The sequence below is a fragment of the Chlorocebus sabaeus genome, chromosome 21 (assembly GCF_047675955.1).
Source record: "Chlorocebus sabaeus isolate Y175 chromosome 21, mChlSab1.0.hap1, whole genome shotgun sequence".
Taxonomy (NCBI): domain Eukaryota; kingdom Metazoa; phylum Chordata; class Mammalia; order Primates; family Cercopithecidae; genus Chlorocebus; species Chlorocebus sabaeus.
The window spans coordinates 66283565-66294365 of NC_132924.1; the positions used below are offsets into that span (position 1 = coordinate 66283565).

At 38.6% G+C, this 10801-nt stretch overlaps 1 protein-coding gene across 2 annotated transcripts in view; it reads right to left on the reverse strand.

Moving 5' to 3' along the window:
• The window catches only part of GRM3 (glutamate metabotropic receptor 3), a 227801-nt gene extending 220102 nt beyond the window's left edge, over positions 1 to 7699 (reverse strand). For both annotated transcript variants that reach the window (XM_007982324.3, XM_038004557.2), the window contains exon 1: positions 7156 to 7699. The gene's annotated coding sequence lies outside the window, so the exon portion shown is untranslated. The remainder of the gene's footprint in view (positions 1 to 7155) is intronic.
• Positions 7700 to 10801: the final 3102 nt, after the last annotated feature.

The window sequence follows — 10801 nt, forward strand, 5'->3', positions numbered from 1 at the left end:
AATTAATGGTTCATTTTGCCTACTCCCTACCAAACTGGTAAAGTTACCTTTTCTGAAAAATGAGCCTATAAATTCAGAACGTGTTGGAGGGTTAGTACGCTATGTGGTTCTAGAAATATATGTTCTTTAGTACTTCTTGGATGAAATACTTCAGTTTAAAATTTGGAATATTTTATGAACCAAGAAAGGTAGTGAAAAATATATTTTGGGGGTTGGGGGAAGTGGGACTTTTGGCCTTCCTCAAAACATGTTTTCCAAGGGGAAGTCTTGAACAAAATCTATGGAAGAGATTTGTTAGACATCTAAGTTCATGTCTTGCCTACTAATCAATTTTGAAGTTAGGTATGGTCTGGCTACCAGTGTCCTAGTGACCAACATAGTATGGACCGGTTAGCAGTCCATAGATGTGGATTCCATAGAAATCACTGGGATTAATGCATCAGCAGGTAGAGGGTCTGCTTTTTCAGGAAAAACAAGATGTTCTAAAACAGAAAGTTAATTATATTCTCTAGTATCATTTTCTCCTTGAGGCAGATATAAATTCCAACTGTTTTTGACCTTGTAGTGCCATCTCTCAGATTGGCATGTATTCTGACATATTTTGTAAAAGCAGCTTCCATTATGTTGTATTCACCAACACATGGTTCATTGAAACTGTTAAGCAAATATTACTAATAATCTATCTGCTATGTATTAACAATCAAAAGAAACAGGCTCCACCAGATGGAGGGGCAGATCTGTGATATCTGTTCCTTTTTTATGTCCATTAATTACTCTAGCACATATCACAAATCGGAGAAAGACCCTCCAGGAAAGATTTGTTTCAGCCCTTTGGTTGTGTGAAAAGAAGTATAAGTTCATGCAGTTAAAACAGCAGGTTTCCTGTCTGTGGGAAGGCACTGAGGTCAGAGAATAATGAGATGTGGGTTTTCCTGGAGCAGCACTACAAACTGAGTCTTTGGAATCTCCAGCAGGTCACTTTGCATCTCCTATTCTTAGTGTGTTTAAAATTCATAATCCCTGATTCCTTCGAGTTTCATGCTGTAGTATATATTATGGATAAATGACCCAATGTGTAAAATGCTGAGAGTTTTCTAACATAAAGATGAACCATTACTACTTCAGCAGGGTAAAGAAATTTGAAAATTTTACTAGACTACAAAACCTTTTTAACAGCTTGTTTTCCTGGTGGGAAGTAGGTAGGTTGTAAGAGGAGAGTAACATCAGCATTTTTAGCCTCAGCTGAAATCCTTTTCACCTCTATCCTGGCTTTTTGTGAGACTATATTCTTGCCACTGTATTAAGTTTTACAGATGATAATGGTCATTGAAATCAAACTCCAAGAAATACATTTTCCTCACATTTTCAGACCTGGTGTTTATTTCTCAGCTTGTTAATCTATAATCTTCATAGACTTTTCTATTTTAAAATTTTGTCCTTAGTCCTAGTCAATTATAAATAATGTTTTAGTTTATTTCTTCCATTTGCATGTTTCTGCCTCTCAGAAGGGACAGTGGAGTGGAGAAAGATCTCGAGCCTGGGGAAGTCTATTCTGGACTCCCTTTCATTGATTATTGTTTGCCTTCCTTACCAAAGCCTGTCCCTCTACTTGGAGCTCAGAAAATACTTGTTGAATGCAATGAAGCCTGGTAAAATAAATAAATAAATAAAAATAAATAAAATTGTGAGGCCAATATTGGTAGTAAAGAAAATAGGTCTTAGAATAAGAAAGTAAGTTTTGAATTCCAGTTACAGACTTGTTAACTACCTGAACTTGGGCAAGTTACTTTATCTTGCTGGGCCTCGATCTCCTCTTCTATATAAAATAAGGATCCCAGTACCTACTTCACAGGGTTCTTGTATAGCAGAGTTCTTAGCACAGGGTAGTTGGTTAATAATTGTCATCTATTATTTTGATATATTATTAGTTTTGTAACCTCACAGCATACAACACTGTCTGTACAAGGCATCGGAATATATACACACATTTAAAATCCTAAATATGAATGCATCTGTTAAATGAAGGAACAGACTGTTTCACTTGGTTGGTAATTCTGGTAACATTTTGTCAAAAATTTCAAGTTTGATTTTTGCAGCACTCTCAACTTTACACATTTGTGAAACTTTGTGAACATTTTTTTTTTGTGTTCCCACTGCATGTCCTATATTTTGTTTTGGTCAAAATAGGTACTTAATAAATATTTATTGACTAATTGTTTCCCTATTAGCTACCTTTTCTTTCTGATGATAGACTCTTTCTTAGAGGAATCTTCTCAAATTTTATACTTTGAATATTCCCATGCTACATATATAGGTTGTAAGTTTTTTTTCAAACTATGTATCTAGCATCATGGTTTTGAATTATTTATGTTTAGATACCTGTACCCTTTCAACTGAATTTGCTAAAATGTGTGTGTGTGTGTGTGTGTGTGTGTAGTTGTACAGTCAATGATAGTGAGGTAGTGAAGTAAATCTGATAAGGAATTAAAGATCAGAGTTACTCTGGGCTTTTTGTGGAGGTGCCTTCTCTATATATAGCTTTATTTTCAAACTAGTGCCTTAATCGAAGCCTACGTAGATTATATCAGAATGTTTTCCAAGTTTATTTTTCTCCTTAAAGTACAGTGTACAATTTCTAGTTCCATAAAAAGATTGCTCAATTTGATGAGGAAATATTTATTCTGTGTAGGCACAGATTCCTTGGATGCCTTGCTGTTCCAGAGAGAAGCTATAGGTATATTAATGGCCTACATTTTCTATACCAAGAAAATTGATTTTCCTTTTGTTTCTAAGGAAAATCATTTTGAGGTTGCTCACCACTATGTGATGAATAGCACTATAAAAATACTTTGGGACCTCAGGAGGGAGAGTACTTGTTTAAAAATTATTTATTTCATGCAGTCTAATTTTATTTGTTTAAAAATATATTAAGTTGTAGAAAGTTGTCTCCTCATTGATTCTTTAACCTTATCCACACGAGTGTTTCTATATACCGTTGAAAGCTTAACAAGCAGTAAGTAAGACAGCACTAAATGGTGTTTTTAGATGCTGATTCACCTCCCTCTTAGTTTTATATTTTCTTGACTTGCTAAGTGTAACCTAGGAACTTATTTCCTGATTTATATCATTTACTCCTCTACTGTCTAGCAGAACTTGTATTTCAATGCCTGGAGCTTGGAGAAACAATTGAGTGGGATGGTGAGTCTACCAAGATATTTGCTTGAGAATCTTAAAGAAGCCTACACACGGATGTCTTGGAACAAGATTTTAAGTGAACAAAGTGAAAACCTGTTTTTTTATGTGTTTTTTTTAGGCTTTACTATTTTTAAAGTAACCTTCACATATGGTACCTCCATATATATCGAAATACATTCCACATTGATATATGCATGATGTAAGCTTACTTTTCATAATGCAGCACGGTGAATAATTTGGCCTTAATTCTACTGGGTTTTTCAGATTGTTTCAGTATAAAGGGGCTATTGCCAAGTCTAACAGAATTACTATGTTGTGTTAACATACACATCTAAACTATGTACACTATTACATTCCTAGCACATTCTATTAATTATGGAAATCACTTTCATTTCAATAGTGGAATTTACATGACAATAGCTTCTGGGGTTCAGTGGAGCATCGGACCAGCATGTCACAAAATTCTCTTGTAGTGTGGGCGTTGACAGGGTTCTGTTGCAAACAAATTTGCAATGGAAATGTCTTATAATGTGCATCCACATAGAAGATTACTCAGAAGGTATCACCTTAATATTCACATAGGTCATTAATGTCAGAGAAGGTAATTTCTTAACTCTTACATTAGTAAATTATTAGGAACATATAGTTATACACATATGTAAGTGTGTAAAAAATGTCTTAAACATTTAGCAAAGATGTCTGGACATAGAATTGCCATCTTTGTGTTCTCTCCTGTAACTGTGTGAAGCTTTTGTATTTTATAAGTCTTAGAGAAATGTCGGAAGAAGAATCTGAATCAGACAAGAGGATGAACTAGTCCAGAAGGCTTATAATAGGAATTAAGTAACAAGATAAAATAGAATCAGGGGAAAATTAAGCTGAATATCACAACAAAGTTCTTAATAGGGAGAACCATTAGACTGTGAAATAGTCTTTCAAAGACTCTGGAAGAAGTCATTACGTGATCCATTTAAAGTCAGACTGGACTGAAGTACTCCAAAATAGAGTAGGCTATGGGGACCAAGCCTACATTAGAAGTAGAAGGAGGGGTATGAGCTAATCGTTTTTGCCGTCTCAGTGCTTACTATGATGATACTCATTTTATGTGTTCAGATTTGGTAGATAATCTTCTATCATTTTATGCTCCTTCTCGGGAGCAATTTCAACAAATTCATCTAATACAGTATTGGATCCATTTAGTGGCGTCTCAAAGGATGTGAGAATGCACAATAAACTCAGTTTAAAATAGCAAAGTGAGACAACTGTGAGTAAACACGTACTTCTTGTTTTTGAGAATTACTCCTGGAGAAAACAGGTCTCACGCTGGAACTTTGGCCACATTCCAATGTGCGTAACTGAATCCTGCCCTCCTTGTTTTACAATAGTGATTAGGTATTAATTTTCATTTCTTTTGTTTAGTGGAATATTGAGATGTTTAGTGCTGGAAAACAAATGGAAAATTCACCCCCAAGCCAATGTGCTACATTTTGGCAGGAGGTAGCTAGTATCCTGGAAAAACATCATGTTTCATTTTGTGACTGATCACTATTAGAAGAATGGACAAGAAAGACAACGGTTTTATTTGGAAAAAAAGATAGTTTTACATGAAATAAAAATGAGGAAAATGTACCCAGGGAAGTTGTAAAAATGTTATTGCTGAGAGTCTTTCAAAATAAGACCATCTTCAATTGTGTGATTCCAGCTAATAACCTGTCACAGAGAAGTGAAGCAGTGACTTTTTGACAATTATCCCCATTATTTTATTAAATACAAATATTAATTTCAACTTAAACATAAAGATCAATTAATTTTATGTTATAGTTGCATTTATTCAACTTAGCAATTTTAATTGCAGTGACATAAAATCCAAGATGAGCTCATCATTTTGATATGTGTAATTGTGGGGTAAATCATCTGATTTATACTCCTTTTCACATGTATACCACAACTTTTAAAAAAGTCCATTGTACAAAAATGAGTGGGTCACAGAGTATCTTTTAGTTATTTATAATATTTTTTTGTTTGGCTTTCCACACATTTTGTTACTGATCATATATTCCTGAAGTTTGAAAAATACCATTCGATTTAAATAAATAGAAAGGTATCTGTTTCCTTCAGGCCCCAAAGTGTGGCCTATTCATTGTGCTGGCATGATTTTCTATGATTTAGGTTTCATATTTCATTGGTAAGGGCCTAACTCATAAAACTACAGTTTTATACCTAAATATATAATATCTAGGAGCAGGAGGGGTTTCAATGCTAAAAGGTATTGTTGCCATATTCTTTTTCATCTAATAAAGGTAGATATTCTGGAATTTCATTGTTTTATTTGTTAAAGTATAGGTTTCAAGACTTCCTCTCCTCATTTTCCATCCTGAGCTCCTGTGTTACTCTGAACATAAGATAGCCTTTGGGCATGTTTATTCAAAATATCTACATACTACTGCTGAGTGATCAAAACCCAATAGGATGGACAGCTAAAGTCTACAGGTGTGAGAAATCTTTGTAAATATAAAACACTACCCATTGTGAAAGGAAAAATATTACAATAATTTCTGGTGTACAATAGCTTCCAAATATATTCAAATTCTCTTGGGCTGTTTTTAGAAACAAGGTACATAGGAATATAGAATCGTAATTATTCATTAGAGTGTCCTAAGCATCTTCAGTAGGAACTGTTATCCATAGTTTAGCATAGTGGCAATGCAGATTATTTTAGTAATGCCTATATTGAATATACTTCTGTAAACAATTAGAATTCAGAGAAGAATCTTAAAATGTGTGATCAGATAAACCAAAGCAGACTCCACCCACCAACCTCCCCTCCACCCACCACAAAGAAACATACTGTAGCTCTGCTGGACAGTTCGAAGAAATTCAAGCAAAGAAACTCTAAGGAACTATTGTTGGTACTTAACTCACACCTACCTCAACTCACATTAACTTCAACTTTGAATATTCCAATATGTACCTACATATAGACCCAAAACATATCTATTACTCTTCAAATAATAGTAGAAATATTTTATAAGCAAATTAGTTGAGTCCTTAACCAAAGATCTTTAGAGGTGCACAGTTTAATTTGTTTTTAAAAATTTACAATATCTAAAATACTTAAAGTGGGAGAATGCTTCCTTAATATTTTTACCTGAAAGTGTTATACCTTTGAGAATTGTCCACCTTTGATAACCCAAGGAATAACTAGAAAGAAAATTAAATGAAATTCTTAAGAAACAAGCTTATTGGATATATCACCTAGTCTATTTTTGGATCGCAAATCTCCCGCCCTCTCTGAGTTATCTCACTGTCAGATAAGAAAATGGAACAGGATTGATGAAAAGATATGCTCCCTGTCTGGCTTTTCGATTTTTCACTCAAGTCAAAAGGAGCAAAGGGCAGCTAGTTAAGGCTCCTTTCCAACCGTGCTCCCGGGAGGGCAAACCTCTGGCCGCCTCCGGCTTCGGAGCTTATCCGGGCTGCACAGACCAGGTCCTGCTGACCGTTGCCCACCTCTGCCGGCAACCTCCACACCCACATGAAACCGCCCGTATGTCAGCCAGTCATCGCACGGATTCCTGTGCACAAAGCCTTAGGGAGCCCCCAAACAGAAACAAATTCTGAGCCCAGAGCTGAGATAGAGGTGGTTGGCTGATGAGACTGGTCTCTCTGGGGGTCTGCTAGTGCTAGTTCATCCCTTCGCCTCTCGCACCCTGGCCACAGATCTATGCCCTGAAATCTCCCTCCTCCCAGACACAGACGTGGGCGCACACACACAGACTCTCACTCATGCACACCCACATCGCCTCTGCCCTACACCCTTCCCACTCCAGGCAGGACTGTAGGGACTGGTCCATGCTCTGCCTCAACTTTCCCGGCTGCGCCTGCCCCACGCGGCACCCGAGCTTCCGCGCCCTGGCTGGGCGCCCTCCAGAGGGGCACGTCCTCCTCTGGGCCCCTTACCTCGCACCGACAACTCCTGGCAGGAACTGGAGCTGACCGTGGTGGCAGCGGCGGCGGTGAGCCTGCACCCGGGCTCTGGCTCATGGTTGGTCCTCCTCATCCGACACAAAAGAGGTAGCTTGCTGGCTTTGTCCTTTCCAAATCCAAGGGAGAACTTATTTTGCCCTCGAAATGGCCAACTTGTGCGCGCAGCTTCCTGTCACAGTGCCCCCTGCCCCCGCCCCCTCCCGGCTGCACGCTGGACCACTGCCCGGTGGCAGAGCATCCAGACATTCGAGTCAGTGGGGAGTGGGAAAACGGAGGGGTGGAGTAGAAGAGACGGAGGAGGTTGGGGAAAGGGGGGACCCAGTGGTCTTCCGCGGAGGGGAGGGGAGCACTTCCCAGCCGAGTCCCCTCCTCCTTCTCTTATCAGGCAAACCCACTTCCTAGGCGCAGAAGCAACTTTCCTTCACCTTGACCAGGCTGAAGCCGTCGCATCTATTTGGGACTCTCGGCAGAAGCACGGACCTCCTGGCATCCTCTCCTTTTCATTCTTTCCTCCCTCTCTCATTCTTCTTTTCCCTCTCCCCCTCCCCCACTCTCCCCCATCCACCCTCCTTTTATAAGGGTATATCTGCAGAGTCTTCAGTGAGCCAGGGTCCCTAGAGGAGAGGATTTTTATATGAAAAGCCAGGGTAGCTTTGCCGACTGCTTTGCCTCACTCTGAAATCCTTAGGCAGTGCATGCAAAGGTCGGTGAATTTCCTAGTGGGGTGAAGGGGCATGGGGAGGTAGGGAGGGTGGCGGCTCCAACTTTAAAGCTCTGCTAGAGCGCTTGGCTTTCAGGTGAGCAGGGACTCAGTCAGTCCTTAGAAGAACTCTCCTGTGGTCCCTGGGCAGGGGGCTGACCGCATACCAGAGGGGACTAGGAGAGCGGGAACAGAGAGGGAATGTGAGAGCCAGGGAGGTCGGTGCGCAGCTCAGCCCTACTCGCGACTCAGCTGCACACTGCGAGCCCCTGGAGAGGGTTTGTGCAGAACAATCTCTGTGTCAGGCGGGAGGGAGACGCTCCTGTTTCCTAGCAACCCTTATCAATCTTCTTCCTCCGAAGGAATTCGATTGGACAGCCCCTGAAGAGAAGCCACGCCCATCCAGGAATGCTGGGCTGCTGCTTTTTCGCATTCTCCCAAATTTCTTGGGTGGAATAAGATTATAGGGGACTGCTGAATTATCTTCTTGTCCTTTTGTGCTACCACTTCGCCTTCTTAAAGCTACCCCCAGCACCCCCTCATTAGTCCTTCTCTAGTCCTACTATGGTTGTCAGATACAGTCAATGTTTCCTACAGAACCTCTTCTTTCTTCTTAAAATTAAATAAATAAATAGGAACCTTAAATCGATGACGTAGGCACAAAAGAGAAAAAGGCACGTAGAAATAGCTTTAATAGGCTGCAAGCTACAGATAAAATCCTAAAGGTAAAATTCCAGGCATCTCTCTATGTCTAGAAACACACACTGTTTAATTTCCAAATTGAAACTTCATTAATTTTTGTACTCTAATATACTAACTTTGTATTAACCAAGGACTGAATTATATGCAGCCAGACACAATTAAATGTAATGCTTTAAATGCTACATTTAGTCTTTAATATTTAATGTTTAATGTTGAGTTGTTTAACAATTGCTGTTTTTGTAACCTAGCCAGAACTTTTAAACTACAGAAATAGTTTTACCTACTGATTCTCTTAGAGGGATAGCAATATTTAAAAGACACATGTGCTTATATATATATATTTCATTGTGAACTGCACTAAATCCAGAAATTTGAATATATTAAAAATTAAAGTGTTATTATATAGCAAAATGCTAAAAATTTAGAAGTCCCCCTTTCAACATTATTCTTTCTGGAATGCAATAGCATTGATCACATACAAGCATAATTCCTGTTCTTTGTGTTTCATTAGTATTTTCTAGCATGTATTGTTCACCAGAAGATCTTTATAGGAATTTAATTTTAATTTTAAGAATTTATTTAATTTTAACAATGTCTACCCAATAGACAACTGTATATCAAGTAGCAATTACGTGAACATGAGGAAGATAAAGATTTATACACTGCTGGGCTTCAGATCCCCATGAAGCTGCGTGGGTAGATTTTGGTCTCTTTCAGAACATTCCAGAAGACATCATTTTGCACTTCCATGACCTTATCAGAATTAGCTGGGATTGAGAGAAGCAGAAGAGAGCTGTTGTTTTTGTCTCACACACACAAAAGTAGCTAATGTTTGCACAAAGGAAAGTGCTGATAAACTGCATCTCCATAGTCTATATCTAGCTGTTAACTAAGGCTTATGGTGAGTAGAGGCTGATTACTCTCTACTGAGTAGAGAGTACTCTACTCTCTGAGAGTACTGTTATGCTGAGGCATATTATCAACCTGTTATCAGATATGGCCTGATGAGACACTTCTTTCCTCTCCCACACTATGCCATACACCCAAAGAAATGAAGGAAAGGACTGCTCAGCCTGGTAGAAACAGATTACCTCAATGTGAATCCTGAATTTTCATCACTTCCTAGCTGTGTGAACATGGGCAAGTTTCTTAACCTCCTTACATCTCAGTTTCATCATCTTTAAAATGGGAATAACAATTGGTCATACCTCAGAATTATTTTGAGTAGTAAATCCATGTAAGCAGCATATAAATATTAGTTACTACTATAAATCCCTGGTTTATATAATAGTTAACTGATGGTATTTTAATTGTTGAGCATATTTAATTGAAAGAAATTAGTCTTCACTGTTTAAATTCGTCATTGATTGGGAATATAGATTAGCTTTTAATGTTTATTTGTTGGGGTGTGTGTGTATGTGTGTGTGTGTGTGTGTGTGTGTTTGAGTTACTTTTAAAAGCCTCAAGAGACAGGTCTAAATAAAAACCTCTGACTAAATAACATGTCAATTAAGAGATTACATTCTCTCTCTCTTCACACCCTCCCCAAGTATTCTAGCTGGGCTCCATTTCTAAACAATCGTAGTTCCTTCTCTTAATTACATCTGATGTAGCAAGTTTGTCAAATATTTTTCAAGTGAGACACATGTATTTGGTCATCTAGATCACCCTTGTAGTTCATATTTTTATTAGTTTGTCTAAACTTCACTAATTCATCTATATTTGTTTGAATGACTAAATCATATTTTTTCTTAGGACCCTTTACCATTAACACTTGGACTTCTTTATAGTGATTTTTAAAATATGGCCTGTAGGCTGGGTGCTCATGCCTGTAATCCCAACAATTTGGGAAGCTGAGGTGGGTGGATCACCCGAGGCCAGGAAGTTGGGACCAGCCTGGCAAACATGGTGAAACCCCCTCTCCATTAAAAATACAAAAAATTAGCCGAGCATGTGGTGGGTGCCTGTAATCCCAGCTATTAGGGAGGCCAAGGCAGGAGAATCACTTGAACCCTGGAGGCAGAGGTTGCAGTGAGCCGAGATCACACTACTGTACTCCAGCCTGGGCAACAAGAGTGAAACTCCACCTCAAACAAAAACAAAAAACAATTAAATATGGCCTGTAAAGTGTCCCATCTTTCATCCAGAATAAACGTTGAGAATGAAAGTACTGTCATCATTAATTACAAATAAAATGGCTTCCATGTCCCCACTCTG